The sequence below is a fragment of the Doryrhamphus excisus genome, unplaced genomic scaffold, assembly GCF_030265055.1.
Source record: "Doryrhamphus excisus isolate RoL2022-K1 unplaced genomic scaffold, RoL_Dexc_1.0 HiC_scaffold_25, whole genome shotgun sequence".
Taxonomy (NCBI): domain Eukaryota; kingdom Metazoa; phylum Chordata; class Actinopteri; order Syngnathiformes; family Syngnathidae; genus Doryrhamphus; species Doryrhamphus excisus.
The window spans coordinates 1,552,501-1,575,780 of record NW_026652243.1 but is presented as its reverse complement, the minus strand read 5'-3'; the positions used below and the strand labels follow the sequence as shown (position 1 = coordinate 1,575,780).

Genomic DNA, 23,280 nt, shown 5'->3' with positions numbered 1-23,280 from the left:
ACGCAGGCCAAACTCGACTACAGCAAAAAGTGTCAAACAGCGCCCTCTGCTGTCAGGCAAGATCAGAAACCATAAAAAGCTTACAGCACCTGGTATTCACAGGCGGTCTCCCATCCAAGTACTAACCAGGCCCGCCCCTGCTTAGCTTCCGAGATCGGGCGTTTTCAGGGTAGTATGGCCGTAAGCTGCCAGGACAACTGAAAAGATCCTATTTGAAGAAGACGCAGGCCAAACTAGACTCCAGCAAAAAGTGTCAAACAGCGCCCTCTGCTGTCAGGCAAGAGCAGAAACCATAAAAAGCTTACAGCACCTGGTAATCCCAGGCGGTCTCCCATCCAAGTACTAACCAGGACCGCCCCTGCTTAGCTTCCGAGATCGGACGAGATCGGGCGTTTTCAGGGTAGTATGGCCAAAAGCTGCCAAGGCAACTGAAAAGATTCTATTTGAAGGCGACGCAGGACAAACTAGACTCCAGCAAAACATGTTAAACAGCGCCCTCTGCTGTCAGGCAAGAGCAGAAACCATGAAAAGCTTACAGCACCTAGTATTCCCAGGCGGTCTCCCATCCAAGTACTAACCAGGCCCGCCCCTGCTTAGCTTCCGAGATCGGACGAGATCGGACGAGATCGGGCGTTTTCAGGGTAGTATGGCCGTAAGCTGCCAGGGCAACTGAAAAGATCCTATTTGAAGAAGACGCAGGCCAAACTAGACTCCAGCAAAAAGTGTCAAACAGCGCCCTCTGCTGTCAGGCAAGAGCAGAAACCATGAAAAGCTTACAGCACCTGGTATTCCCAGGCGGTCTCCCATCCAAGTACTAACCAGGCCCGCCCCTGCTTAGCTTCCGAGATCGGACGAGATCAGGCGTTTTCAGGGTGGTATGGCCGTAAGCTGCCAGGACAACTGAAAAGATCTTATTTGAAGGCGACGCAGGCCAAACTAGATCCAGCAAAAAGTGTCAAACAGCGCCCTCTGCTGTCAGGCTAGAGCAGAAACCATAAAAAGCTTACAGCACCTGGTATTCCCAGGCGGTCTCCCATCCAAGTACTAACCAGGCCCTCTCCTGCTTAGCTTCCGAGATCAGGCGTTTTCAGGGCAGTGTGGCCGTAAGCTGCCAGGGCAACTGTAAAGATCCTATTTGAAGGCGACGCAGGCCAAACTAGACTCCAGCAAAAAGTGTCAAACAGCGCCCTCTGCTGTCAGGCAAGAGCAGAAACCATAAAAAGCTTACAGCACCTGGTATTCCCAGGCGGTCTCCCATCCAAGTACTAACCAGGCCCGCCCCTGCTTAGCTTCCGAGATCGGGCGTTTTCAGGGTAGTATGGCCGTAAGCTGCCAGGTCAACTGAAAAGATCCTATTTGAAGGTGACGCAGGCCAAACTAGACTACAGCAAAAAGTGTCAAACAGCGCCCTCTGCTGTCAGGCAAGAGCAGAAACCATAAAAAGCTTACAGCACCTAGTATTCACAGGCGGTCTCCCATCCAAGTACTAACCAGGCCCGGCCCTGCTTAGCTTCCGAGATCGTACGAGATCGGGCGTTTTCAGGGTAGTATGGCCTAAGCTGCGAGGTCAACTGAAAAGATCCTATTTGAAGGTGACGCAGGCCAAACTAGACTACAGCAAAAAGTGTCAAACAGCGCCCTCTGCTGTCAGGCAAGAGCAGAAACCATAAAAAGCTTACAGCACCTGGTATTCACAGGCGGTCTCCCATCCAAGTACTAACCAGGCCCGTCCCTGCTTAGCTTCCGAGATCGGGCGTTTTCAGGGTAGTATGGCCGTAAGCTGCCAGGACAACTGAAAAGATCCTATTTGAAGAAGACGCAGGCCAAACTAGACTCCAGCAAAAAGTGTCAAACAGCGCCCTCTGCTGTCAGGCAAGAGCAGAAACCATAAAAAGCTTACAGCACCTGGTAATCCCAGGCGGTCTCCCATCCAAGTACTAACCAGGACCGCCCCTGCTTAGCTTCCGAGATCGGACGAGATCAGGCGTTTTCAGGGTAGTATGGCCGTAAGCTGCCAGGTCAACTGAAAAGATCCTATTTGAAGGTGACGCAGGCCAAACTAGACTTCAGCAAGAAGTGTCAAACAGCGCCCTCTGCTGTCAGGCAAGAGCAGAAACCATAAAAAGCTTACAGCACCTGGTATTCACAGGCGGTCTCCCCTCCAAGTACTAACCAGGCCCGGCCCTGCTTAGCTTCCGAGATCGTACGAGATTGGGCGTTTTCAGGGTAGTATGGCCTAAGCTGCCAGGTCAACTGAAAAGATCCTATTTGAAGGTGACACAGGCCAAACTAGACTACAGCAAAAAGTGTCAAACAGCGCCATCTGCTGTCAGGCAAGAGCAGAAACCATAAAAAGCTTACAGCACCTGGTATTCACAGGCGGTCTCCCATCCAAGTACAAACCAGGCCCGCCCCTGCTTAACTTCCGAGATTGGGCGTTTTCAGGGTAGTATGGCCGTAAGCTGCCAGGACAACTGAAAAGATCTTATTTGAAGGCGACGCAGGCCAAACTAGATCAAGCAAAAAGTGTCAAACAGCGCCCTCTGCTGTCAGGCTACAGCAGAAACCATAAAAAGCTTACAGCACCTGGTATTCCCAGGCGGTCTCCCATCCAAGTACTAACCAGGCCCGCCCCTGCTTAGCTTCCGAGATCGGACGAGATCGGGCGTTTTCAGGGTAGTATGGCCGTAAGCTGCCAGGTCAACTGAAAAGATCCTATTTGAAGGTGACGCAGGCCAAACTAGACTCCAGCAAAACATGTCAAACAGCGCCCTCTGCTGTCAGGCAAGAGCAGAAACCATGAAAAGCTTACAGCACCTGGTATTCCCAGGCGGTCTCCCATCCAAGTACTAACCAGGCCCGCCCCTGCTTAGCTTCCGAGATCGGACGAGAGCAGGCGTTTTCAGGGTGGTATGGCCGTAAGCTGCCAGGACAACTGAAAAGATCTTATTTGAAGGCGATGCAGGCCAAACTAGCTCCAGCAAAAAGTGTCAAACAGCGCCCTCTGCTGTCAGGCTAGAGCAGAAACCATAAAAAGCTTACAGCACCTGGTATTCCCAGGCGGTCTCCCATCCAAGTACTAACCAGGCCCTCCCCTGCTTAGCTTCCGAGATCAGGCGTTTTCAGGGTAGTGTGGCCGTAAGCTGCCAGGGCAACTGTAAAGATCCTATTTGAAGGCGACGCAGGCCAAACTAGACTCCAGCAAAAAGTGTCAAACAGCGCCCTCTGCTGTCAGGCAAGAGCAGAAACCATAAAAAGCTTACAGCACCTGGTATTCCCAGGCGGTCTCCCATCCAAGTACTAACCAGGCCCGCCCCTGCTTAGCTTCCGAGATCGGACGAGATCGGGCGTTTTCAGGGTAGTATGGCCGTAAGCTGCCACATCAACTGAAAAGATCCTATTTGAAGGCGACGCAGGCCAAACTAGACTCCAGCAAAAAGTGTCAAACAGCGCCCTCTGCTGTCAGGCAAGAGCAGAAACCATAAAAAGCTTACAGCACCTGGTATTCACAGGCGGTCTCCCATCCAAGTACTAACCAGGCCCGGCCCTGCTTAGCTTCTGAGATCGTACGAGATCGGGCGTTTTCAGGGTAGTATGGCCTAAGCTGCGAGGTCAACTGAAAAGATCCTATTTGAAGGTGACGCAGGCCAAACTAGAGTACAGCAAAAAGTGTCAAACAGCGCCCTCTGCTGTCAGGCAAGAGCAGAAACCATAAAAAGCTTACGGCACCTGGTATTCACAGGCGGTCTCCCATCCAAGTACTAACCAGGCCCGCCCCTGCTTAGCTTCCGAGATCGGGCGTTTTCAGGGTAGTATGGCCGCAAGCTGCCAGGACAACTGAAAGGATCCTATTTGAAGAAGACACAGGCCAAACTAGACTCCAGCAAAAAGTGTCAAACAGCGCCCTCTGCTGTCAGGCAAGAGCAGAAACCATAAAAAGCTTACAGCACCTGGTAATCCCAGGCGGTCTCCCATCCAAGTACTAACCAGGACCGCCCCTGCTTAGCTTCCGAGATCGTACGAGATCGGGCGTTTTCAGGGTAGTATGGCCTAAGCTGCCAGGTCAACTGAAAAGATCCTATTTGAAGGTGACACAGGCCAAACTAGACTACAGCAAAAAGTGTCAAACAGCGCCCTCTGCTGTCAGGCAAGAGCAGAAACCATAAAAAGCTTACAGCACCTGGTATTCACAGGCGGTCTCCCATCCAAGTACAAACCAGGCCCGCCCCTGCTTAGCTTCCGAGATTGGGCGTTTTCAGGGTAGTATGGCCGTAAGCTGCCAGGACAACTGAAAAGATCTTATTTGAAGGCGACGGAGGCCAAACTAGATCAAGCAAAAAGTGTCAAACAGCGCCCTCTGCTGTCAGGCTACAGCAGAAACCATAAAAAGCTTACAGCACCTGGTATTCCCAGGCGGTCTCCCATCCAAGTACCAACCAGGCCCGCCCCTGCTTAGCTTCCGAGATCGGACGAGATCGGGCGTTTTCAGGGTAGTATGGCCGTAAGCTGCCAGGACAACTGAAAAGATCTTATTTGAAGGCGATGCAGGCCAAACTAGATCCAGCAAAAAGTGTCAAACAGCGCCCTCTGCTGTCAGGCAAGAGCAGAAACCATAAAAAGCTTACAGCACCTGGTATTCCCAGGCGGTCTCCCATCCAAGTACTAACCAGGCCCGCCCCTGCTTAGCTTCCGAGATCGGACGAGATCAGGCGTTTTCAGGGTGGTATGGCCGTAAGCTGCCAGGACAACTGAAAAGATCTTATTTGAAGGCGATGCAGGCCAAACTAGATCCAGCAAAAAGTGTCAAACAGCGCCCTCTGCTGTCAGGCAAGAGCAGAAACCATAAAAAGCTTACAGCACCTGGTATTCCCAGGCGGTCTCCCATCCAAGTACTAACCAGGCCCTCCCCTGCTTAGCTTCCGAGATCAGGCGTTTTCAGGGTAGTGTGGCCGTAAGCTGCCAGGGCAACTGTAAAGATCCTATTTGAAGGCGACGCAGGCCAAACTAGACTCCAGCAAAAAGTGTCAAACAGCGCCCTCTGCTGTCAGGCAAGAGCAGAAACCATAAAAAGCTTACAGCACCTGGTATTCCCAGGCGGTCTCCCATCCAAGTACTAACCAGGCCCACCCCTGCTTAGCTTCCGAGATCGGACGAGATCGGGCGTTTTCAGGGTAGTATGGCCGTAAGCTGCCACATCAACTGAAAAGATCCTATTTGAAGGCGACGCAGGCCAAACTAGACTCCAGCAAAAAGTGTCAAACAGCGCCCTCTGCTGTCAGGCAAGAGCAGAAACCATAAAAAGCTTACAGCACCTGGTATTCCCAGGCGGTCTCCCATCCAAGTACTAACCAGGCCCGCCCCTGCTTAGCTTCCGAGATCGGACGAGATCGGGCGTTTTCAGGGTAGTATGGCCGTAAGCTGCCAGGACAACTGAAAAGATCCTCTTTGAAGGCGACGCAGGCCAAACTAGACTCCAGCAAAAAGTGTCAAACAGCGCCCTCTGCTGTCAGGCAAGAGCAGAAACCATAAAAAGCTTACAGCACCTGGTATTCCCAGGCGGTCTCCCATCCAAGTACTAACCAGGCCCGCCCCTGCTTAGCTTCCGAGATCGGACGAGATCGGGCGTTTTCAGGGTAGTATGGCCGTAAGCTGCCAGGACAACTGAAAAGATCCTATTTGAAGGCGACGCAGGCCAAACTAGATCAAGCAAAAAGTGTCAAACAGCGCCCTCTGCTGTCAGGCTACAGCAGAAACCATAAAAAGCTTACAGCACCTGGTATTCCCAGGCGGTCTCCCATCCAAGTACTAACCAGGCCCGCCCCTGCTTAGCTTCCGAGATCGGACGAGATCGGGCGTTTTCAGGGTGGTATGGCCGTAAGCTGCCAGGACAACTGAAAAGATCTTATTTGAAGGCGATGCAGGCCAAACTAGCTCCAGCAAAAAGTGTCAAACAGCGCCCTCTGCTGTCAGGCTAGAGCAGAAACCATAAAAAGCTTACAGCACCTGGTATTCCCAGGCGGTCTCCCATCCAAGTACTAACCAGGCCCTCCCCTGCTTAGCTTCCGAGATCAGGCGTTTTCAGGGTAGTGTGGCCGTAAGCTGCCAGGGCAACTGTAAAGATCCTATTTGAAGGCGACGCAGGCCAAACTAGACTCCAGCAAAAAGTGTCAAACAGCGCCCTCTGCTGTCAGGCAAGAGCAGAAACCATAAAAAGCTTACAGCACCTGGTAATCCCAGGCGGTCTCCCATCCAAGTACTAACCAGGACCGCCCCTGCTTAGCTTCCGAGATCGGACGAGATCGGGCGTTTTCAGGGTAGTATGGCCAAAAGCTGCCAAGGCAACTGAAAAGATTCTATTTGAAGGCGACGCAGGACAAACTAGACTCCAGCAAAACATGTCAAACAGCGCCCTCTGCTGTCAGGCAAGAGCAGAAACCATGAAAAGCTTACAGCACCTAGTATTCCCAGGCGGTCTCCCATCCAAGTACTAACCAGGCCCGCCCCTGCTTAGCTTCCGAGATCGGACGAGATCGGACGAGATCGGGCGTTTTCAGGGTAGTATGGCCGTAAGCTGCCAGGGCAACTGAAAAGATCCTATTTGAAGAAGACGCAGGCCAAACTAGACTCCAGCAAAAAGTGTCAAACAGCGCCCTCTGCTGTCAGGCAAGAGCAGAAACCATGAAAAGCTTACAGCACCTGGTATTCCCAGGCGGTCTCCCATCCAAGTACTAACCAGGCCCGCCCCTGCTTAGCTTCCGAGATCGGACGAGATCAGGCGTTTTCAGGGTGGTATGGCCGTAAGCTGCCAGGACAACTGAAAAGATCTTATTTGAAGGCGACGCAGGCCAAACTAGATCCAGCAAAAAGTGTCAAACAGCGCCCTCTGCTGTCAGGCTAGAGCAGAAACCATAAAAAGCTTACAGCACCTGGTATTCCCAGGCGGTCTCCCATCCAAGTACTAACCAGGCCCTCTCCTGCTTAGCTTCCGAGATCAGGCGTTTTCAGGGCAGTGTGGCCGTAAGCTGCCAGGGCAACTGTAAAGATCCTATTTGAAGGCGACGCAGGCCAAACTAGACTCCAGCAAAAAGTGTCAAACAGCGCCCTCTGCTGTCAGGCAAGAGCAGAAACCATAAAAAGCTTACAGCACCTGGTATTCCCAGGCGGTCTCCCATCCAAGTACTAACCAGGCCCGCCCCTGCTTAGCTTCCGAGATCGGGCGTTTTCAGGGTAGTATGGCCGTAAGCTGCCAGGTCAACTGAAAAGATCCTATTTGAAGGTGACGCAGGCCAAACTAGACTACAGCAAAAAGTGTCAAACAGCGCCCTCTGCTGTCAGGCAAGAGCAGAAACCATAAAAAGCTTACAGCACCTAGTATTCACAGGCGGTCTCCCATCCAAGTACTAACCAGGCCCGGCCCTGCTTAGCTTCCGAGATCGTACGAGATCGGGCGTTTTCAGGGTAGTATGGCCTAAGCTGCGAGGTCAACTGAAAAGATCCTATTTGAAGGTGACGCAGGCCAAACTAGACTACAGCAAAAAGTGTCAAACAGCGCCCTCTGCTGTCAGGCAAGAGCAGAAACCATAAAAAGCTTACAGCACCTGGTATTCACAGGCGGTCTCCCATCCAAGTACTAACCAGGCCCGTCCCTGCTTAGCTTCCGAGATCGGGCGTTTTCAGGGTAGTATGGCCGTAAGCTGCCAGGACAACTGAAAAGATCCTATTTGAAGAAGACGCAGGCCAAACTAGACTCCAGCAAAAAGTGTCAAACAGCGCCCTCTGCTGTCAGGCAAGAGCAGAAACCATAAAAAGCTTACAGCACCTGGTAATCCCAGGCGGTCTCCCATCCAAGTACTAACCAGGACCGCCCCTGCTTAGCTTCCGAGATCGGACGAGATCGGGCGTTTTCAGGGTAGTATGGCCGTAAGCTGCCAGGTCAACTGAAAAGATCCTATTTGAAGGTGACGCAGGCCAAACTAGACTTCAGCAAGAAGTGTCAAACAGCGCCCTCTGCTGTCAGGCAAGAGCAGAAACCATAAAAAGCTTACAGCACCTGGTATTCACAGGCGGTCTCCCCTCCAAGTACTAACCAGGCCCGACCCTGCTTAGCTTCCGAGATCGTACGAGATTGGGCGTTTTCAGGGTAGTATGGCCTAAGCTGCCAGGTCAACTGAAAAGATCCTATTTGAAGGTGACACAGGCCAAACTAGACTACAGCAAAAAGTGTCAAACAGCGCCATCTGCTGTCAGGCAAGAGCAGAAACCATAAAAAGCTTACAGCACCTGGTATTCACAGGCGGTCTCCCATCCAAGTACAAACCAGGCCCGCCCCTGCTTAACTTCCGAGATTGGGCGTTTTCAGGGTAGTATGGCCGTAAGCTGCCAGGACAACTGAAAAGATCTTATTTGAAGGCGACGCAGGCCAAACTAGATCAAGCAAAAAGTGTCAAACAGCGCCCTCTGCTGTCAGGCTACAGCAGAAACCATAAAAAGCTTACAGCACCTGGTATTCCCAGGCGGTCTCCCATCCAAGTACTAACCAGGCCCGCCCCTGCTTAGCTTCCGAGATCGGACGAGATCGGGCGTTTTCAGGGTAGTATGGCCGTAAGCTGCCAGGTCAACTGAAAAGATCCTATTTGAAGGTGACGCAGGCCAAACTAGACTCCAGCAAAACATGTCAAACAGCGCCCTCTGCTGTCAGGCAAGAGCAGAAACCATGAAAAGCTTACAGCACCTGGTATTCCCAGGCGGTCTCCCATCCAAGTACTAACCAGGCCCGCCCCTGCTTAGCTTCCGAGATCGGACGAGAGCAGGCGTTTTCAGGGTGGTATGGCCGTAAGCTGCCAGGACAACTGAAAAGATCTTATTTGAAGGCGATGCAGGCCAAACTAGCTCCAGCAAAAAGTGTCAAACAGCGCCCTCTGCTGTCAGGCTAGAGCAGAAACCATAAAAAGCTTACAGCACCTGGTATTCCCAGGCGGTCTCCCATCCAAGTACTAACCAGGCCCTCCCCTGCTTAGCTTCCGAGATCAGGCGTTTTCAGGGTAGTGTGGCCGTAAGCTGCCAGGGCAACTGTAAAGATCCTATTTGAAGGCGACGCAGGCCAAACTAGACTCCAGCAAAAAGTGTCAAACAGCGCCCTCTGCTGTCAGGCAAGAGCAGAAACCATAAAAAGCTTACAGCACCTGGTATTCCCAGGCGGTCTCCCATCCAAGTACTAACCAGGCCCGCCCCTGCTTAGCTTCCGAGATCGGACGAGATCGGGCGTTTTCAGGGTAGTATGGCCGTAAGCTGCCACATCAACTGAAAAGATCCTATTTGAAGGCGACGCAGGCCAAACTAGACTCCAGCAAAAAGTGTCAAACAGCGCCCTCTGCTGTCAGGCAAGAGCAGAAACCATAAAAAGCTTACAGCACCTGGTATTCACAGGCGGTCTCCCATCCAAGTACTAACCAGGCCCGGCCCTGCTTAGCTTCTGAGATCGTACGAGATCGGGCGTTTTCAGGGTAGTATGGCCTAAGCTGCGAGGTCAACTGAAAAGATCCTATTTGAAGGTGACGCAGGCCAAACTAGAGTACAGCAAAAAGTGTCAAACAGCGCCCTCTGCTGTCAGGCAAGAGCAGAAACCATAAAAAGCTTACGGCACCTGGTATTCACAGGCGGTCTCCCATCCAAGTACTAACCAGGCCCGCCCCTGCTTAGCTTCCGAGATCGGGCGTTTTCAGGGTAGTATGGCCGCAAGCTGCCAGGACAACTGAAAGGATCCTATTTGAAGAAGACACAGGCCAAACTAGACTCCAGCAAAAAGTGTCAAACAGCGCCCTCTGCTGTCAGGCAAGAGCAGAAACCATAAAAAGCTTACAGCACCTGGTAATCCCAGGCGGTCTCCCATCCAAGTACTAACCAGGACCGCCCCTGCTTAGCTTCCGAGATCGTACGAGATCGGGCGTTTTCAGGGTAGTATGGCCTAAGCTGCCAGGTCAACTGAAAAGATCCTATTTGAAGGTGACACAGGCCAAACTAGACTACAGCAAAAAGTGTCAAACAGCGCCCTCTGCTGTCAGGCAAGAGCAGAAACCATAAAAAGCTTACAGCACCTGGTATTCACAGGCGGTCTCCCATCCAAGTACAAACCAGGCCCGCCCCTGCTTAGCTTCCGAGATTGGGCGTTTTCAGGGTAGTATGGCCGTAAGCTGCCAGGACAACTGAAAAGATCTTATTTGAAGGCGACGGAGGCCAAACTAGATCAAGCAAAAAGTGTCAAACAGCGCCCTCTGCTGTCAGGCTACAGCAGAAACCATAAAAAGCTTACAGCACCTGGTATTCCCAGGCGGTCTCCCATCCAAGTACCAACCAGGCCCGCCCCTGCTTAGCTTCCGAGATCGGACGAGATCGGGCGTTTTCAGGGTAGTATGGCCGTAAGCTGCCAGGACAACTGAAAAGATCTTATTTGAAGGCGATGCAGGCCAAACTAGATCCAGCAAAAAGTGTCAAACAGCGCCCTCTGCTGTCAGGCAAGAGCAGAAACCATAAAAAGCTTACAGCACCTGGTATTCCCAGGCGGTCTCCCATCCAAGTACTAACCAGGCCCGCCCCTGCTTAGCTTCCGAGATCGGACGAGATCAGGCGTTTTCAGGGTGGTATGGCCGTAAGCTGCCAGGACAACTGAAAAGATCTTATTTGAAGGCGATGCAGGCCAAACTAGATCCAGCAAAAAGTGTCAAACAGCGCCCTCTGCTGTCAGGCAAGAGCAGAAACCATAAAAAGCTTACAGCACCTGGTATTCCCAGGCGGTCTCCCATCCAAGTACTAACCAGGCCCTCCCCTGCTTAGCTTCCGAGATCAGGCGTTTTCAGGGTAGTGTGGCCGTAAGCTGCCAGGGCAACTGTAAAGATCCTATTTGAAGGCGACGCAGGCCAAACTAGACTCCAGCAAAAAGTGTCAAACAGCGCCCTCTGCTGTCAGGCAAGAGCAGAAACCATAAAAAGCTTACAGCACCTGGTATTCCCAGGCGGTCTCCCATCCAAGTACTAACCAGGCCCACCCCTGCTTAGCTTCCGAGATCGGACGAGATCGGGCGTTTTCAGGGTAGTATGGCCGTAAGCTGCCACATCAACTGAAAAGATCCTATTTGAAGGCGACGCAGGCCAAACTAGACTCCAGCAAAAAGTGTCAAACAGCGCCCTCTGCTGTCAGGCAAGAGCAGAAACCATAAAAAGCTTACAGCACCTGGTATTCCCAGGCGGTCTCCCATCCAAGTACTAACCAGGCCCGCCCCTGCTTAGCTTCCGAGATCGGACGAGATCGGGCGTTTTCAGGGTAGTATGGCCGTAAGCTGCCAGGACAACTGAAAAGATCCTCTTTGAAGGCGACGCAGGCCAAACTAGACTCCAGCAAAAAGTGTCAAACAGCGCCCTCTGCTGTCAGGCAAGAGCAGAAACCATAAAAAGCTTACAGCACCTGGTATTCCCAGGCGGTCTCCCATCCAAGTACTAACCAGGCCCGCCCCTGCTTAGCTTCCGAGATCGGACGAGATCGGGCGTTTTCAGGGTAGTATGGCCGTAAGCTGCCAGGACAACTGAAAAGATCCTATTTGAAGGCGACGCAGGCCAAACTAGATCAAGCAAAAAGTGTCAAACAGCGCCCTCTGCTGTCAGGCTACAGCAGAAACCATAAAAAGCTTACAGCACCTGGTATTCCCAGGCGGTCTCCCATCCAAGTACTAACCAGGCCCGCCCCTGCTTAGCTTCCGAGATCGGACGAGATCGGGCGTTTTCAGGGTAGTATGGCCGTAAGCTGCCAGGTCAACTGAAAAGATCCTATTTGAAGGTGACGCAGGCCAAACTAGACTCCAGCAAAACATGTCAAACAGCGCCCTCTGCTGTCAGGCAAGAGCAGAAACCATGAAAAGCTTACAGCACCTGGTATTCCCAGGCGGTCTCCCATCCAAGTACTAACCAGGCCCGCCCCTGCTTAGCTTCCGAGATCGGACGAGAGCAGGCGTTTTCAGGGTGGTATGGCCGTAAGCTGCCAGGACAACTGAAAAGATCTTATTTGAAGGCGATGCAGGCCAAACTAGCTCCAGCAAAAAGTGTCAAACAGCGCCCTCTGCTGTCAGGCTAGAGCAGAAACCATAAAAAGCTTACAGCACCTGGTATTCCCAGGCGGTCTCCCATCCAAGTACTAACCAGGCCCTCCCCTGCTTAGCTTCCGAGATCAGGCGTTTTCAGGGTAGTGTGGCCGTAAGCTGCCAGGGCAACTGTAAAGATCCTATTTGAAGGCGACGCAGGCCAAACTAGACTCCAGCAAAAAGTGTCAAACAGCGCCCTCTGCTGTCAGGCAAGAGCAGAAACCATAAAAAGCTTACAGCACCTGGTATTCCCAGGCGGTCTCCCATCCAAGTACTAACCAGGCCCGCCCCTGCTTAGCTTCCGAGATCGGACGAGATCGGGCGTTTTCAGGGTAGTATGGCCGTAAGCTGCCACATCAACTGAAAAGATCCTATTTGAAGGCGACGCAGGCCAAACTAGACTCCAGCAAAAAGTGTCAAACAGCGCCCTCTGCTGTCAGGCAAGAGCAGAAACCATAAAAAGCTTACAGCACCTGGTATTCACAGGCGGTCTCCCATCCAAGTACTAACCAGGCCCGGCCCTGCTTAGCTTCTGAGATCGTACGAGATCGGGCGTTTTCAGGGTAGTATGGCCTAAGCTGCGAGGTCAACTGAAAAGATCCTATTTGAAGGTGACGCAGGCCAAACTAGAGTACAGCAAAAAGTGTCAAACAGCGCCCTCTGCTGTCAGGCAAGAGCAGAAACCATAAAAAGCTTACAGCACCTGGTATTCACAGGCGGTCTCCCATCCAAGTACTAACCAGGCCCGCCCCTGCTTAGCTTCCGAGATCGGGCGTTTTCAGGGTAGTATGGCCGCAAGCTGCCAGGACAACTGAAAGGATCCTATTTGAAGAAGACACAGGCCAAACTAGACTCCAGCAAAAAGTGTCAAACAGCGCCCTCTGCTGTCAGGCAAGAGCAGAAACCATAAAAAGCTTACAGCACCTGGTAATCCCAGGCGGTCTCCCATCCAAGTACTAACCAGGACCGCCCCTGCTTAGCTTCCGAGATCGTACGAGATCGGGCGTTTTCAGGGTAGTATGGCCTAAGCTGCCAGGTCAACTGAAAAGATCCTATTTGAAGGTGACACAGGCCAAACTAGACTACAGCAAAAAGTGTCAAACAGCGCCCTCTGCTGTCAGGCAAGAGCAGAAACCATAAAAAGCTTACAGCACCTGGTATTCACAGGCGGTCTCCCATCCAAGTACAAACCAGGCCCGCCCCTGCTTAGCTTCCGAGATTGGGCGTTTTCAGGGTAGTATGGCCGTAAGCTGCCAGGACAACTGAAAAGATCTTATTTGAAGGCGACGGAGGCCAAACTAGATCAAGCAAAAAGTGTCAAACAGCGCCCTCTGCTGTCAGGCTACAGCAGAAACCATAAAAAGCTTACAGCACCTGGTATTCCCAGGCGGTCTCCCATCCAAGTACCAACCAGGCCCGCCCCTGCTTAGCTTCCGAGATCGGACGAGATCGGGCGTTTTCAGGGTAGTATGGCCGTAAGCTGCCAGGACAACTGAAAAGATCTTATTTGAAGGCGATGCAGGCCAAACTAGATCCAGCAAAAAGTGTCAAACAGCGCCCTCTGCTGTCAGGCAAGAGCAGAAACCATAAAAAGCTTACAGCACCTGGTATTCCCAGGCGGTCTCCCATCCAAGTACTAACCAGGCCCGCCCCTGCTTAGCTTCCGAGATCGGACGAGATCAGGCGTTTTCAGGGTGGTATGGCCGTAAGCTGCCAGGACAACTGAAAAGATCTTATTTGAAGGCGATGCAGGCCAAACTAGATCCAGCAAAAAGTGTCAAACAGCGCCCTCTGCTGTCAGGCAAGAGCAGAAACCATAAAAAGCTTACAGCACCTGGTATTCCCAGGCGGTCTCCCATCCAAGTACTAACCAGGCCCTCCCCTGCTTAGCTTCCGAGATCAGGCGTTTTCAGGGTAGTGTGGCCGTAAGCTGCCAGGGCAACTGTAAATATCCTATTTGAAGGCGACGCAGGCCAAACTAGACTCCAGCAAAAAGTGTCAAACAGCGCCCTCTGCTGTCAGGCAAGAGCAGAAACCATAAAAAGCTTACAGCACCTGGTATTCCCAGGCGGTCTCCCATCCAAGTACTAACCAGGCCCACCCCTGCTTAGCTTCCGAGATCGGACGAGATCGGGCGTTTTCAGGGTAGTATGGCCGTAAGCTGCCACATCAACTGAAAAGATCCTATTTGAAGGCGACGCAGGCCAAACTAGACTCCAGCAAAAAGTGTCAAACAGCGCCCTCTGCTGTCAGGCAAGAGCAGAAACCATAAAAAGCTTACAGCACCTGGTATTCCCAGGCGGTCTCCCATCCAAGTACTAACCAGGCCCGCCCCTGCTTAGCTTCCGAGATCGGACGAGATCGGGCGTTTTCAGGGTAGTATGGCCGTAAGCTGCCAGGACAACTGAAAAGATCCTCTTTGAAGGCGACGCAGGCCAAACTAGACTCCAGCAAAAAGTGTCAAACAGCGCCCTCTGCTGTCAGGCAAGAGCAGAAACCATAAAAAGCTTACAGCACCTGGTATTCCCAGGCGGTCTCCCATCCAAGTACTAACCAGGCCCGCCCCTGCTTAGCTTCCGAGATCGGACGAGATCGGGCGTTTTCAGGGTAGTATGGCCGTAAGCTGGCAGGACAACTGAAAAGATCCTATTTGAAGGCGACGCAGGCCAAACTAGACTCCAGCAAAAAGTGTCAAACAGCGCCCTCTTCTGTCAGGCAAGAGCAGAAACCATAAAAAGCTTACAGCACCTGGTATTCCCAGGCGGTCTCCCATCCAAGTACTAACCAGGCCCGCCCCTGCTTAGCTTCCGAGATCGGACGAGATCGGGCGTTTTCAGGGTAGTATGGCCTAAGCTGCGAGGTCAACTGAAAAGATCCTATTTGAAGGTGACGCAGGCCAAACTAGAGTACAGCAAAAAGTGTCAAACAGCGCCCTCTGCTGTCAGGCAAGAGCAGAAACCATAAAAAGCTTACGGCACCTGGTATTCACAGGCGGTCTCCCATCCAAGTACTAACCAGGCCCGCCCCTGCTTAGCTTCCGAGATCGGGCGTTTTCAGGGTAGTATGGCCGTAAGCTGCCAGGTCAACTGAAAAGATCCTATTTGAAGGTGACGCAGGCCAAACTAGACTACAGCAAAAAGTGCCAAACAGCGCCCTCTGCTGTCAGGCAAGAGCAGAAACCATAAAAAGCTTACAGCACCTGGTATTCACAGGCGGTCTCCCATCCAAGTACTAACCAGGCCCGGCCCTGCTTAGCTTCCGAGATCGTACGAGATCGGGCGTTTTTTTTTTTTTTTTTTTTATTATTGAACATACCACAGTACGTCACAGATATGCATACATCAACATACTATATACACAATTATACCATTATTTCATGTTATTACACGTCCACATTGACAACTCTCAGTCCAGGCACAGCCTGTTTGTCCAAGATTTTTTTTTTTTTTTTTTTTTTTTTTCCTTCCCCTCCTGTAGGTTGAGAGTTTTTTTTTTGTTTGTTTTCCCTCTCCTATAGGTTGAACACAATTTTGTTATTGTCTGCTATCAAGATCAGACCGCTCCCTTCTATGAAGGAGCTCTCAAACTTTTCTTGGTCAGCGGTCCGGCATAATGACACATCCCTCCTTACAATAGCTTCAAAATATGTCCATACGGATATTTTTTTTTTTTCGAACTTTGCAAGGTTCCGCCTCATCCAGATAGCGTACCTGGCGTGGCTCAACATGAAGTTCCATAGGTTGATGTTCACCCCTTGCTGGCCTCCTCTGTGGCCGAGCTTCCTTCCATCTCACGGTTCGGGTGAAGTCGCTTTTCCAATTCCTCTCCATTGTACCTTTTAGTCTGTCCACAAATACATTCAGTTCTTTACAGTTCACAAATAAGTGCAGCAGGCTTTCCACCTCGCTGCCGCACACATTACACTCCCTTCCTACGTTTTTATTGATTTGGTGTATTACTTCGTTTGTGTATATCCTATTATGTTTTATTTTGAAGTCCAGGTCGGCGCATTCCTGATTGTTGTATTTACAGTTTCCCATCATCCATATGTCCTGTCCTTTTATGTGGCTGAACACTTTCGGCCAGAGGAGCTCAGCGGTTGGCCTTTTAAAGGCCTTGCTCACAAGGGCCCAATAGAGTGTTTTCACTGTGCATGTTTCTATGTTGATCTCTTTTTCTTTGGTTTTTAGCATAATTCCAGGTAGCTCATCTGTTTCTTTACCTGTTTCTTGGCTATTTATGTGCCTTTGCCAAGCTTTTGGGATGGCCATCTTTATTTTATTGTATTCGTTCTTTATTGTTCTTTCCGGTATTTCATCGTCATATTCGTGTACACTGTCTATAATGGCTTGCTCCCTCAGGAAGCCCGGTATGACCTCATATACAAAGTCTTTAATTTGTCTTAGTCCTGCTGAAAAGAAGACTTTGTTATACAGTACTTTTCCTTCCTTTACGATCTGGGGGTTTTGAAAGACCGGCTGGCTCATCACTTTGTTTTTTGTGTGGTTTGTGTACACAAAGTCATGCACAAGCCTACCCCAGGCCTCCATGACTTCTTTAAAGAAGGTGGGGGTGCCCTCGTGCAGCCTCCCTCTCAGGTCCATCAGTAGGCTGTATTGCCCACACCGTCCATATTTGAAGAGGGTCTCTCGGAAGAAGGGCTTCCACCCACAGTCTGTTTCTCCCTGCAAATATTTTATCACCATCCTGGTTCTGATTGCCGCTTTTTTGGTCTGTAAGTCCACCAGTTTTAGCCCGCCCTCTTTATACTGTCCTATCAGGGTTTTTTGTGCAATGCGCACGCCTTTCCCCTCCCACAGGAAGTCGCATATGGTTCTCTCTGCTTCGGCCGCTGCCCACTGGGGCAGGCTCACCACTCCCAGGGCATATACCAGTTTGGACATTAACAGAGAGTTTATGATGACCACCCTCCCTTTTAGGGTCAGCTTTCGTGCTCTCCATCTGTTTACGGTCTGTTTGATCTTGTTTAAGGTTCCCGTCCATGTCAAGTTGGTCACTTGTTTGTCGTTTGCGCCTATATATATGCCGATGATCTTTATGCAGTCTTGTGCCTCCTTAAACGGCAGATCGCATTTCTGTCCCTCAAGGTTGGCGATGTATAAAATCTCGGACTTGTCCATATTAATTTTTGCGCCCGCTGCCCTCCCGTATTTTTCCACGCATCCCATTGCATTGCGCACATCCTCGGCGTCTTTCAGAGTCAGGGTTGTGTCATCCGCGTATTGGTGGATGACGCTCCGCCCTCCTCCCGGTATCGCCACTCCCTTTATTTCTCTGGTGGTTTTTATGAGAGCGGCGAGGGGTTCTACCGCAATGGTGAATAGCGGGGCGGATAGCGGGCAGCCTTGTCTCACCGATCTCGTCAGGGGGAAGGTGTCTGTCATTGTGCCATTTATTTTCACGCAACTTCTCGCCTGCCCGTACAGCAGCTGCAGCCATCGTAGCATCCTTTTGCCCACCCCTACTTTTTGCATCGTCTTCCATATGAAAGGGTGCTCCACCCTGTCGAAGGCTTTATTCAAGTCTAGGCTGATCACTATCCCGCTTTCTTCCTTCATGTGTTCCACCACGTTTTGCACGGTTCTCACTGTGTCTGTGATATCTCTTCCCGGCACACTGTACGCCTGGGTGGGTGAGATAATTTCTTTTAAGACTCCTTTTAGCCTGTTTGCTAACACTTTGGCGAGTATTTTATAATCCACATTTAGCAGGCTTATTGGCCTGTAGTTCTCTAGTTTTTCCCTGTCGCCTTTTTTGTGGATGAGGGTGATGATGCCCGTGGCCATAGAGGTCGGCATCTCTCCCCTCTCCTCCATGCGTTGGTATACTTTGTGCAGCATGGGTGCCAGCGTAACGGTGAATGCTTTGTACAATTCGGCCGTAAGGCCGTCGCTTCCGGGACTTTTGCGGGGCTGCAGTTCTTTAATTGCTTTTTCTATATCCGCTATGCGTATGTCTCTTTCACAGGCGCGTCTTCCGGCCTCGGTCACCTTTGCGGTGACTCTTTCTATGATCTCATCTGCGCTTTGTTCGTTGATTTGGCCTCCTGTGAAGAGGTCTGCATAGTAGTCTCTCGTGATTTCGAGGATTTCAACAAAATCTGAGGTTGTTTGGCCCTTTTTGTCTTCTAGTTGTTTTATGTACATTTTCCTCTGTTTTTCTTTCTCAAGGTTTAAGAAGAAACTGGTGTACTTTTCGCCCTTTGCTGCCCAAAGCGCTTTACTTCTGATGATTGCGCCTTCGCACCTTTCTTTTTCGTATACGGCCAATTCCTTTTTTAATTGGATGTATTTTTCGATGTTATATTTTGGTATTTCTTCTATCTTTTTTTCCTCTATTGCTATTTTGCTTTCCAGCATTACTCTCTTTTCGTTGTCTATTTGCTTTTTCCGTTTGGCAAATTTTATGCTCTGCTTTTTGATGAAAGTCTTTATCGTCTCCCATCCTTGGATGGCATCGTCCTCCATCAACTCCTGCACAAGTTCACTTTGGAGCAGGGTGGTTATCTTATTTTTGTATGCCGGGTCTTGTACTAGCGAGGAGTTGAGGCACCAGGTTCCCCCGCCCTTCCCCTCCCCTTTGGGCCCTAAGGTTAATGTCATGATAGCGTGGTCGCTTAATTCTGTAAACTCCCACTTCAGTTCGCGTACATGTCCTATAATTTCTTCCTTTGCAATACACAGGTCTATTCTACTCTGTTTCAGTTTTTTCCGCACCACCTGTTTTCTTGTATACCCTCTTTGGTTGGGGTTGTCGTTCCTCCACACGTCAACAAGGTTTTTGTCTTTTAGCAGGCTGAGTAGGGCTGCTCGGGAGACATCGGGTTTGAAGGTGGAGGCGCTGCAAGCGTCCATCCTGGTGCAGCGTACGTTAAAGTCCCCTACCAGCAGCGTGTTTGGTATGCATAAGGGGCCCAGCCATTCGAAGAAAGCCTTCCTTTCGATTTCATTATTCGATGCGTAGATGTTTATCAACCTGTATTTTATTTTGGCCCGCATGAAGTCTACAATTAGCGCTCTTCCTTCGCTGTTTGTTTGTATTTGGACCGCATTTTCAACGCAGTTCTCTTTTAGGAGTATGGCTACGCCGCATGACTTTTGTGTCTTGTTGTTAACGAATATCGGCCCTGTCCATCTCTTTCGTATTTCCGGGAGGAGTTCGTTTGTCCATCTTGTCTCTTGCAAGCATACTATGTCCGCGTCTAGTCTGTGTAGTGCTCTTTCAAGTTTGTTCATATTTCTGACGCCGTTTATGTTTAAATTTGAAATTGTCACGGCGTTCATTATCTTTTGTGGGTGGGAATTATCTACCTTACATTCTATACAGTTTTCTCTCTTTTTTCCTCTTGTAACTTTTAAGCTGTTGGATCTCCATTTCATCCGGGCTCGAAAGGTCGCCCATTTCCTCCCACCTGCCTGTGGCTTCGTCGCCCCCGTCGTCGTCCCTCGCCGTGCTGGGGCCTGCTTTTGCTCCGTCGTTCCCTGTTTCCGCTTTTGTCACCGCTCCCGCCGTTCTCCTCGTCTTCGTCGCTGGTGTTGTCGTCGTCGTCGCTGCCGCCTCGGCCGCCGTCGTCGTCATCGCTGCTGCCTCAGTCGTCGTCGTCGCTGCCGCCTCAGCCGCCGCCGCCTCAGCCGCCGCCGTCGTCGCTGCCGCCTCAGCCGCCTCAGCCGCCGCCGTTGTCGCTGCCGTTGTCGCTGCCGCCTCAGCCGCCTCCTCCGCCACCGTCTCTGTCACCGCAGCCGCCGTCGCTGTCACCGCAGCTGCCGTTGCTGCTGTCATCGTCGCCGCCGCTGCCACCTCCATTGGCGTTGGCATCCTCTCCATTCTCTTTTCTTCTCCTTCACTTAGCACTGTAGCTGCCGGCGTTTCCATGTCGCTCTCCAGCGCTCCCTCAACCAGCATCTCCGCCTCTGCTGTCAAGCCGCCCCCCAGCACCGCCTCAGCCTGCATCGGCAATGGGCCGCGATCGCCCCTTTCATTCTCCTCACACTCTCTGGCGTAGTGGCCTTGCTCGCCACATTTAAAGCACTTAAACTCCGGGCAATCTCGGATAATGTGGCCGGGCTGGATGCACAATCTGCATACCTTCCTCTGGCGGTCGTGTAGCACCCGAAAGTGTTTTTCCCCCTCGAGGGTCTCAAACTTAGTTGCAAATGGTAGGGAGCGGACTTTTTCGTTGAAGCGCACCTTTAGGTAGCGTGTTCCGTCTGCAATGTCGGTGCCTGGCCACATGCGCCTTCTGATGGTGGACACTGCCTGAACTCCCCATTCCTCCAGCTTCTTCAGGATCACCTCATCTTCAATGTACACTGGAAGGCCAAGGAACGAGACGACGAGCTCGTCATTACGAATTTCTGACGCTATAATCTTATTGGTCTTCAATGTGATGCCGTCCAGCAGACGGTCCTTTCCTTTTTTGTCTTCTGTAGTAACTTCGAATTTTGTCAGGGATTTTTGGCGGCATCCCACCACTCGTCCACATTCTTCTCTAATTTTCTTACATATCTCCATCATCGTTACTTTTTCCTGTCCTACTACTTCCACTGCCACTGTTAATTGTCTTTCATACTTGTTGTCTGCATTTGTTGTCTCGTCCACGCTTTTCTTCTCTGCTCGCTCCATTTTCCCTCTTATAGGCCCCGGCATCATTTGACACCCACCCCCCCCAGCCGCGGTTGGTGGTGGTGGGGGCGTGGGGTTGCTTCGTACAAGTATTACGTTTTAGGCGGAAATTTGGAAAAAATTCTTCAAAAGAAATCGGAAGACAGGGAGTACACACTCAGGGTTGCCTCTTGTTTGCTCACACTCTCACCTGCACTCAATCACCAATCAGTGATCGGGCGTTTTAAGGGTAGTATGGCCTAAGCTGCCAGGTCAACTGAAAAGATCCTATTTGAAGGTGACACAGGCCAAACTAGACGACAGCAAAAAGTGTCAAACAGCGCCCTCTGCTGTCAGGCAAGAGCAGAAACCATAAAAAGCTTACAGCACCTGGTATTCACAGGCGGTCTCCCATCCAAGTACTAACCAGGCCCGCCCCTGCTTAGCTTCCGAGATCGGACGAGATCGGGCGTTTTCAGGGTAGTATGGCCGTAAGCTGCCAGGTCAACTGAAAAGATCTTATTTGAAGGCGACGCAGGCCAAACTAGATCCAGCAAAAAGTGTCAAACAGCGCCCTCTGCTGTCAGGCTAGAGCAGAAACCATAAAAAGCTTACAGCACCTGGTATTCCCAGGCGGTCTCCCATCCAAGTACTAACCAGGCCCGCCCCTGCTTAGCTTCCGAGATCGGACGAGATCGGGCGTTTTCAGGGTAGTATGGCCGTAAGCTGCCAGGACAACTGAAAAGATCTTATTTGAAGGCAACGCAGGCCAAACTAGATCAAGCAAAAAGTGTCAAACAGCGCCCTCTGCTGTCAGGCTAGAGCAGAAACCATTAAAAGCTTACAGCACCTGGTATTCCCAGGCGGTCTCCCATCCAAGTACTAACCAGGCCCGCCCCTGCTTAGCTTCCGAGATCGGACGAGATCGGGCGTTTTCAGGGTAGTATGGCCGTAAGCTGCCAGGTCAACTGAAAAGATCCTATTTGAAGGTGACGCAGGCCAAACTAGACTCCGGCAAAAAGTGTCAAACAGCGCCCTCTGCTGTCAGGCAAGAGCAGAAACCATAAAAAGCTTACAGCACCTGGTATTCACAGGCGGTCTCCCATCCAAGTACTAACCAGGCCCGCCCCTGCTTAGCTTCCGAGATTGGACGAGATCGGGCGTTTTCAGGGTAGTATGGCCGTAAGCTGCCAGGACAACTGAAAAGATCTTATTTGAAGGCGACGCAGGCCAAACTAGATCCAGCAAAAAGTGTCAAACAGCGCCCTCTGCTGTCAGGCTAGAGCAGAAACCATAAAAAGCTTACAGCACCTGGTATTCCCAGGCGGTCTCCCATCCAAGTACTAACCAGGCCCGCCCCTGCTTAGCTTCCGAGATCGGACGAGATCGGGCGTTTTCAGGGTAGTATGGCCGTAAGCTGCCAGGTCAACTGAAAAGATCCTATTTGAAGGTGACGCAGGCCAAACTAGACTACAGCAAAAAGTGTCAAACAGCGCCCTCTGCTGTCAGGCAAGAGCAGAAACCATAAAAAGCTTACAGCACCTGGTATTCACAGGCGGTCTCCCATCCAAGTACTAACCAGGCCCGCCCCTGCTTAGCTTCCGAGATCGGGCGTTTTCAGGGTAGTATGGCCGTAAGCTGCCAGGACAACTGAAAAGATCCTATTTGAAGAAGACGCAGGCCAAACTAGACTCCAGCAAAAAGTGTCAAACAGCGCCCTCTGCTGTCAGGCAAGAGCAGAAACCATAAAAAGCTTACAGCACCTGGTAATCCCAGGCGGTCTCCCATCCAAGTACTAACCAGGACCGCCCCTGCTTAGCTTCCGAGATCGGACGAGATCGGGCGTTTTCAGGGTAGTATGGCCAAAAGCTGCCAAGGCAACTGAAAAGATCCTATTTGAAGGCGACGCAGGACAAACTAGACTCCAGCAAAACATGTCAAACAGCGCCCTCTGCTGTCAGGCAAGAGCAGAAACCATGAAAAGCTTACAGCACATAGTATTCCCAGGCGGTCTCCCATCCAAGTACTAACCAGGCCCGCCCCTGCTTAGCTTCCGAGATCGGACGAGATCGGGCGTTTTCAGGGTAGTATGGCCGTAAGCTGCCAGGGCAACTGAAAAGATCCTATTTGAAGAAGACGCAGGCCAAACTAGACTCCAGCAAAAAGTGTCAAACAGCGCCCTCTGCTGTCAGGCAAGAGCAGAAACCATGAAAAGCTTACAGCACCTGGTATTCCCAGGCGGTCTCCCATCCAAGTACTAACCAGGCCCGCCTCTGCTTAGCTTCCGAGATCGGACGAGATCAGGCGTTTTCAGGGTGGTATGGCCGTAAGCTGCCAGGACAACTGAAAAGATCTTATTTGAAGGCGACGCAGGCCAAACTAGATCCAGCAAAAAGTGTCAAACAGCGCCCTCTGCTGTCAGGCTAGAGCAGAAACCATAAAAAGCTTACAGCACCTGGTATTCCCAGGCGGTCTCCCATCCAAGTACTAACCAGGCCCTCCCCTGCTTAGCTTCCGAGATCAGGCGTTTT

At 51.2% G+C, this 23,280-nt stretch overlaps 40 non-coding genes and 37 pseudogenes across 40 annotated transcripts; all 77 read right to left on the bottom strand.

The window, feature by feature from the left end:
• Window positions 1-77: 77 nt before the first annotated feature.
• On the bottom strand, window positions 78-186 carry LOC131112342 (5S ribosomal RNA; annotated as a pseudogene).
• A 112-nt stretch (window positions 187-298) lies between these two features.
• Window positions 299-417, bottom strand: LOC131118990 (5S ribosomal RNA). The gene has a single exon (XR_009126129.1). It is a non-coding gene; the product is annotated as a 5S ribosomal RNA (ribosomal RNA).
• Window positions 418-529: 112 nt separating this feature from the next.
• Window positions 530-658, bottom strand: LOC131118846 (5S ribosomal RNA; annotated as a pseudogene).
• A 112-nt stretch (window positions 659-770) lies between these two features.
• Window positions 771-889, bottom strand: LOC131114083 (5S ribosomal RNA). Its single transcript, XR_009121565.1, has one exon. It is a non-coding gene; the product is annotated as a 5S ribosomal RNA (ribosomal RNA).
• A 111-nt stretch (window positions 890-1,000) lies between these two features.
• Window positions 1,001-1,109, bottom strand: LOC131113892 (5S ribosomal RNA; annotated as a pseudogene).
• Window positions 1,110-1,221: 112 nt separating this feature from the next.
• LOC131111976 (5S ribosomal RNA) lies at window positions 1,222-1,330 on the bottom strand (annotated as a pseudogene).
• Window positions 1,331-1,442: 112 nt separating this feature from the next.
• Window positions 1,443-1,560, bottom strand: LOC131112002 (5S ribosomal RNA; annotated as a pseudogene).
• Window positions 1,561-1,672: 112 nt separating this feature from the next.
• On the bottom strand, window positions 1,673-1,781 carry LOC131112057 (5S ribosomal RNA; annotated as a pseudogene).
• A 112-nt stretch (window positions 1,782-1,893) lies between these two features.
• LOC131118773 (5S ribosomal RNA) lies at window positions 1,894-2,012 on the bottom strand. Its single transcript, XR_009125925.1, has one exon. It is a non-coding gene; the product is annotated as a 5S ribosomal RNA (ribosomal RNA).
• Window positions 2,013-2,124: 112 nt separating this feature from the next.
• On the bottom strand, window positions 2,125-2,242 carry LOC131113702 (5S ribosomal RNA; annotated as a pseudogene).
• A 112-nt stretch (window positions 2,243-2,354) lies between these two features.
• LOC131113869 (5S ribosomal RNA) lies at window positions 2,355-2,463 on the bottom strand (annotated as a pseudogene).
• A 111-nt stretch (window positions 2,464-2,574) lies between these two features.
• On the bottom strand, window positions 2,575-2,693 carry LOC131115025 (5S ribosomal RNA). The gene has a single exon (XR_009122318.1). It is a non-coding gene; the product is annotated as a 5S ribosomal RNA (ribosomal RNA).
• A 112-nt stretch (window positions 2,694-2,805) lies between these two features.
• Window positions 2,806-2,924, bottom strand: LOC131117088 (5S ribosomal RNA). The gene has a single exon (XR_009124316.1). It is a non-coding gene; the product is annotated as a 5S ribosomal RNA (ribosomal RNA).
• Window positions 2,925-3,035: 111 nt separating this feature from the next.
• Window positions 3,036-3,144, bottom strand: LOC131112858 (5S ribosomal RNA; annotated as a pseudogene).
• Window positions 3,145-3,256: 112 nt separating this feature from the next.
• Window positions 3,257-3,375, bottom strand: LOC131115024 (5S ribosomal RNA). Its single transcript, XR_009122317.1, has one exon. It is a non-coding gene; the product is annotated as a 5S ribosomal RNA (ribosomal RNA).
• Window positions 3,376-3,487: 112 nt separating this feature from the next.
• On the bottom strand, window positions 3,488-3,605 carry LOC131112097 (5S ribosomal RNA; annotated as a pseudogene).
• Window positions 3,606-3,717: 112 nt separating this feature from the next.
• Window positions 3,718-3,826, bottom strand: LOC131112662 (5S ribosomal RNA; annotated as a pseudogene).
• Window positions 3,827-3,938: 112 nt separating this feature from the next.
• Window positions 3,939-4,056, bottom strand: LOC131113481 (5S ribosomal RNA; annotated as a pseudogene).
• Window positions 4,057-4,168: 112 nt separating this feature from the next.
• On the bottom strand, window positions 4,169-4,277 carry LOC131113933 (5S ribosomal RNA; annotated as a pseudogene).
• A 111-nt stretch (window positions 4,278-4,388) lies between these two features.
• LOC131115967 (5S ribosomal RNA) lies at window positions 4,389-4,507 on the bottom strand. Its single transcript, XR_009123234.1, has one exon. It is a non-coding gene; the product is annotated as a 5S ribosomal RNA (ribosomal RNA).
• Window positions 4,508-4,618: 111 nt separating this feature from the next.
• On the bottom strand, window positions 4,619-4,737 carry LOC131114070 (5S ribosomal RNA). The gene has a single exon (XR_009121563.1). It is a non-coding gene; the product is annotated as a 5S ribosomal RNA (ribosomal RNA).
• A 111-nt stretch (window positions 4,738-4,848) lies between these two features.
• On the bottom strand, window positions 4,849-4,957 carry LOC131112856 (5S ribosomal RNA; annotated as a pseudogene).
• Window positions 4,958-5,069: 112 nt separating this feature from the next.
• On the bottom strand, window positions 5,070-5,188 carry LOC131115896 (5S ribosomal RNA). Its single transcript, XR_009123164.1, has one exon. It is a non-coding gene; the product is annotated as a 5S ribosomal RNA (ribosomal RNA).
• A 112-nt stretch (window positions 5,189-5,300) lies between these two features.
• On the bottom strand, window positions 5,301-5,419 carry LOC131115023 (5S ribosomal RNA). The gene has a single exon (XR_009122316.1). It is a non-coding gene; the product is annotated as a 5S ribosomal RNA (ribosomal RNA).
• A 112-nt stretch (window positions 5,420-5,531) lies between these two features.
• Window positions 5,532-5,650, bottom strand: LOC131115022 (5S ribosomal RNA). Its single transcript, XR_009122315.1, has one exon. It is a non-coding gene; the product is annotated as a 5S ribosomal RNA (ribosomal RNA).
• A 111-nt stretch (window positions 5,651-5,761) lies between these two features.
• LOC131114513 (5S ribosomal RNA) lies at window positions 5,762-5,880 on the bottom strand. The gene has a single exon (XR_009121820.1). It is a non-coding gene; the product is annotated as a 5S ribosomal RNA (ribosomal RNA).
• A 111-nt stretch (window positions 5,881-5,991) lies between these two features.
• LOC131112855 (5S ribosomal RNA) lies at window positions 5,992-6,100 on the bottom strand (annotated as a pseudogene).
• Window positions 6,101-6,212: 112 nt separating this feature from the next.
• LOC131118989 (5S ribosomal RNA) lies at window positions 6,213-6,331 on the bottom strand. Its single transcript, XR_009126128.1, has one exon. It is a non-coding gene; the product is annotated as a 5S ribosomal RNA (ribosomal RNA).
• A 112-nt stretch (window positions 6,332-6,443) lies between these two features.
• Window positions 6,444-6,572, bottom strand: LOC131118845 (5S ribosomal RNA; annotated as a pseudogene).
• Window positions 6,573-6,684: 112 nt separating this feature from the next.
• Window positions 6,685-6,803, bottom strand: LOC131114059 (5S ribosomal RNA). Its single transcript, XR_009121562.1, has one exon. It is a non-coding gene; the product is annotated as a 5S ribosomal RNA (ribosomal RNA).
• A 111-nt stretch (window positions 6,804-6,914) lies between these two features.
• On the bottom strand, window positions 6,915-7,023 carry LOC131113891 (5S ribosomal RNA; annotated as a pseudogene).
• Window positions 7,024-7,135: 112 nt separating this feature from the next.
• Window positions 7,136-7,244, bottom strand: LOC131111975 (5S ribosomal RNA; annotated as a pseudogene).
• Window positions 7,245-7,356: 112 nt separating this feature from the next.
• On the bottom strand, window positions 7,357-7,474 carry LOC131112001 (5S ribosomal RNA; annotated as a pseudogene).
• Window positions 7,475-7,586: 112 nt separating this feature from the next.
• LOC131112055 (5S ribosomal RNA) lies at window positions 7,587-7,695 on the bottom strand (annotated as a pseudogene).
• Window positions 7,696-7,807: 112 nt separating this feature from the next.
• LOC131118298 (5S ribosomal RNA) lies at window positions 7,808-7,926 on the bottom strand. Its single transcript, XR_009125463.1, has one exon. It is a non-coding gene; the product is annotated as a 5S ribosomal RNA (ribosomal RNA).
• Window positions 7,927-8,038: 112 nt separating this feature from the next.
• Window positions 8,039-8,156, bottom strand: LOC131113249 (5S ribosomal RNA; annotated as a pseudogene).
• A 112-nt stretch (window positions 8,157-8,268) lies between these two features.
• LOC131113868 (5S ribosomal RNA) lies at window positions 8,269-8,377 on the bottom strand (annotated as a pseudogene).
• A 111-nt stretch (window positions 8,378-8,488) lies between these two features.
• On the bottom strand, window positions 8,489-8,607 carry LOC131115021 (5S ribosomal RNA). The gene has a single exon (XR_009122314.1). It is a non-coding gene; the product is annotated as a 5S ribosomal RNA (ribosomal RNA).
• A 112-nt stretch (window positions 8,608-8,719) lies between these two features.
• On the bottom strand, window positions 8,720-8,838 carry LOC131117087 (5S ribosomal RNA). The gene has a single exon (XR_009124315.1). It is a non-coding gene; the product is annotated as a 5S ribosomal RNA (ribosomal RNA).
• Window positions 8,839-8,949: 111 nt separating this feature from the next.
• On the bottom strand, window positions 8,950-9,058 carry LOC131112854 (5S ribosomal RNA; annotated as a pseudogene).
• Window positions 9,059-9,170: 112 nt separating this feature from the next.
• LOC131115020 (5S ribosomal RNA) lies at window positions 9,171-9,289 on the bottom strand. The gene has a single exon (XR_009122313.1). It is a non-coding gene; the product is annotated as a 5S ribosomal RNA (ribosomal RNA).
• A 112-nt stretch (window positions 9,290-9,401) lies between these two features.
• LOC131112096 (5S ribosomal RNA) lies at window positions 9,402-9,519 on the bottom strand (annotated as a pseudogene).
• Window positions 9,520-9,631: 112 nt separating this feature from the next.
• LOC131112660 (5S ribosomal RNA) lies at window positions 9,632-9,740 on the bottom strand (annotated as a pseudogene).
• Window positions 9,741-9,852: 112 nt separating this feature from the next.
• LOC131113480 (5S ribosomal RNA) lies at window positions 9,853-9,970 on the bottom strand (annotated as a pseudogene).
• A 112-nt stretch (window positions 9,971-10,082) lies between these two features.
• Window positions 10,083-10,191, bottom strand: LOC131113932 (5S ribosomal RNA; annotated as a pseudogene).
• A 111-nt stretch (window positions 10,192-10,302) lies between these two features.
• On the bottom strand, window positions 10,303-10,421 carry LOC131115965 (5S ribosomal RNA). Its single transcript, XR_009123230.1, has one exon. It is a non-coding gene; the product is annotated as a 5S ribosomal RNA (ribosomal RNA).
• A 111-nt stretch (window positions 10,422-10,532) lies between these two features.
• LOC131114047 (5S ribosomal RNA) lies at window positions 10,533-10,651 on the bottom strand. Its single transcript, XR_009121561.1, has one exon. It is a non-coding gene; the product is annotated as a 5S ribosomal RNA (ribosomal RNA).
• Window positions 10,652-10,762: 111 nt separating this feature from the next.
• Window positions 10,763-10,871, bottom strand: LOC131112853 (5S ribosomal RNA; annotated as a pseudogene).
• Window positions 10,872-10,983: 112 nt separating this feature from the next.
• Window positions 10,984-11,102, bottom strand: LOC131115885 (5S ribosomal RNA). Its single transcript, XR_009123153.1, has one exon. It is a non-coding gene; the product is annotated as a 5S ribosomal RNA (ribosomal RNA).
• A 112-nt stretch (window positions 11,103-11,214) lies between these two features.
• LOC131115019 (5S ribosomal RNA) lies at window positions 11,215-11,333 on the bottom strand. Its single transcript, XR_009122312.1, has one exon. It is a non-coding gene; the product is annotated as a 5S ribosomal RNA (ribosomal RNA).
• A 112-nt stretch (window positions 11,334-11,445) lies between these two features.
• On the bottom strand, window positions 11,446-11,564 carry LOC131115018 (5S ribosomal RNA). The gene has a single exon (XR_009122311.1). It is a non-coding gene; the product is annotated as a 5S ribosomal RNA (ribosomal RNA).
• Window positions 11,565-11,675: 111 nt separating this feature from the next.
• Window positions 11,676-11,794, bottom strand: LOC131115017 (5S ribosomal RNA). Its single transcript, XR_009122310.1, has one exon. It is a non-coding gene; the product is annotated as a 5S ribosomal RNA (ribosomal RNA).
• Window positions 11,795-11,906: 112 nt separating this feature from the next.
• LOC131117086 (5S ribosomal RNA) lies at window positions 11,907-12,025 on the bottom strand. Its single transcript, XR_009124314.1, has one exon. It is a non-coding gene; the product is annotated as a 5S ribosomal RNA (ribosomal RNA).
• Window positions 12,026-12,136: 111 nt separating this feature from the next.
• LOC131112852 (5S ribosomal RNA) lies at window positions 12,137-12,245 on the bottom strand (annotated as a pseudogene).
• Window positions 12,246-12,357: 112 nt separating this feature from the next.
• LOC131115015 (5S ribosomal RNA) lies at window positions 12,358-12,476 on the bottom strand. The gene has a single exon (XR_009122308.1). It is a non-coding gene; the product is annotated as a 5S ribosomal RNA (ribosomal RNA).
• A 112-nt stretch (window positions 12,477-12,588) lies between these two features.
• LOC131112095 (5S ribosomal RNA) lies at window positions 12,589-12,706 on the bottom strand (annotated as a pseudogene).
• Window positions 12,707-12,818: 112 nt separating this feature from the next.
• On the bottom strand, window positions 12,819-12,927 carry LOC131112717 (5S ribosomal RNA; annotated as a pseudogene).
• A 112-nt stretch (window positions 12,928-13,039) lies between these two features.
• On the bottom strand, window positions 13,040-13,157 carry LOC131113479 (5S ribosomal RNA; annotated as a pseudogene).
• A 112-nt stretch (window positions 13,158-13,269) lies between these two features.
• On the bottom strand, window positions 13,270-13,378 carry LOC131113931 (5S ribosomal RNA; annotated as a pseudogene).
• A 111-nt stretch (window positions 13,379-13,489) lies between these two features.
• On the bottom strand, window positions 13,490-13,608 carry LOC131115964 (5S ribosomal RNA). The gene has a single exon (XR_009123229.1). It is a non-coding gene; the product is annotated as a 5S ribosomal RNA (ribosomal RNA).
• Window positions 13,609-13,719: 111 nt separating this feature from the next.
• Window positions 13,720-13,838, bottom strand: LOC131114035 (5S ribosomal RNA). The gene has a single exon (XR_009121560.1). It is a non-coding gene; the product is annotated as a 5S ribosomal RNA (ribosomal RNA).
• A 111-nt stretch (window positions 13,839-13,949) lies between these two features.
• On the bottom strand, window positions 13,950-14,058 carry LOC131112851 (5S ribosomal RNA; annotated as a pseudogene).
• Window positions 14,059-14,170: 112 nt separating this feature from the next.
• LOC131115873 (5S ribosomal RNA) lies at window positions 14,171-14,289 on the bottom strand. The gene has a single exon (XR_009123142.1). It is a non-coding gene; the product is annotated as a 5S ribosomal RNA (ribosomal RNA).
• Window positions 14,290-14,401: 112 nt separating this feature from the next.
• LOC131115014 (5S ribosomal RNA) lies at window positions 14,402-14,520 on the bottom strand. The gene has a single exon (XR_009122307.1). It is a non-coding gene; the product is annotated as a 5S ribosomal RNA (ribosomal RNA).
• Window positions 14,521-14,632: 112 nt separating this feature from the next.
• Window positions 14,633-14,751, bottom strand: LOC131115013 (5S ribosomal RNA). The gene has a single exon (XR_009122306.1). It is a non-coding gene; the product is annotated as a 5S ribosomal RNA (ribosomal RNA).
• Window positions 14,752-14,863: 112 nt separating this feature from the next.
• Window positions 14,864-14,981, bottom strand: LOC131118676 (5S ribosomal RNA). Its single transcript, XR_009125834.1, has one exon. It is a non-coding gene; the product is annotated as a 5S ribosomal RNA (ribosomal RNA).
• A 112-nt stretch (window positions 14,982-15,093) lies between these two features.
• LOC131112079 (5S ribosomal RNA) lies at window positions 15,094-15,202 on the bottom strand (annotated as a pseudogene).
• A 5,925-nt stretch (window positions 15,203-21,127) lies between these two features.
• On the bottom strand, window positions 21,128-21,246 carry LOC131115713 (5S ribosomal RNA). The gene has a single exon (XR_009122986.1). It is a non-coding gene; the product is annotated as a 5S ribosomal RNA (ribosomal RNA).
• Window positions 21,247-21,357: 111 nt separating this feature from the next.
• On the bottom strand, window positions 21,358-21,476 carry LOC131115012 (5S ribosomal RNA). Its single transcript, XR_009122305.1, has one exon. It is a non-coding gene; the product is annotated as a 5S ribosomal RNA (ribosomal RNA).
• Window positions 21,477-21,587: 111 nt separating this feature from the next.
• On the bottom strand, window positions 21,588-21,706 carry LOC131115011 (5S ribosomal RNA). Its single transcript, XR_009122304.1, has one exon. It is a non-coding gene; the product is annotated as a 5S ribosomal RNA (ribosomal RNA).
• A 112-nt stretch (window positions 21,707-21,818) lies between these two features.
• On the bottom strand, window positions 21,819-21,937 carry LOC131117608 (5S ribosomal RNA). The gene has a single exon (XR_009124820.1). It is a non-coding gene; the product is annotated as a 5S ribosomal RNA (ribosomal RNA).
• Window positions 21,938-22,048: 111 nt separating this feature from the next.
• LOC131115010 (5S ribosomal RNA) lies at window positions 22,049-22,167 on the bottom strand. Its single transcript, XR_009122303.1, has one exon. It is a non-coding gene; the product is annotated as a 5S ribosomal RNA (ribosomal RNA).
• Window positions 22,168-22,279: 112 nt separating this feature from the next.
• On the bottom strand, window positions 22,280-22,388 carry LOC131112341 (5S ribosomal RNA; annotated as a pseudogene).
• A 112-nt stretch (window positions 22,389-22,500) lies between these two features.
• LOC131118988 (5S ribosomal RNA) lies at window positions 22,501-22,619 on the bottom strand. The gene has a single exon (XR_009126127.1). It is a non-coding gene; the product is annotated as a 5S ribosomal RNA (ribosomal RNA).
• A 112-nt stretch (window positions 22,620-22,731) lies between these two features.
• On the bottom strand, window positions 22,732-22,850 carry LOC131117745 (5S ribosomal RNA). Its single transcript, XR_009124954.1, has one exon. It is a non-coding gene; the product is annotated as a 5S ribosomal RNA (ribosomal RNA).
• A 112-nt stretch (window positions 22,851-22,962) lies between these two features.
• On the bottom strand, window positions 22,963-23,081 carry LOC131116241 (5S ribosomal RNA). The gene has a single exon (XR_009123497.1). It is a non-coding gene; the product is annotated as a 5S ribosomal RNA (ribosomal RNA).
• A 111-nt stretch (window positions 23,082-23,192) lies between these two features.
• LOC131113017 (5S ribosomal RNA) overlaps window positions 23,193-23,280 on the bottom strand; it is a 109-nt pseudogene continuing 21 nt past the window's right edge.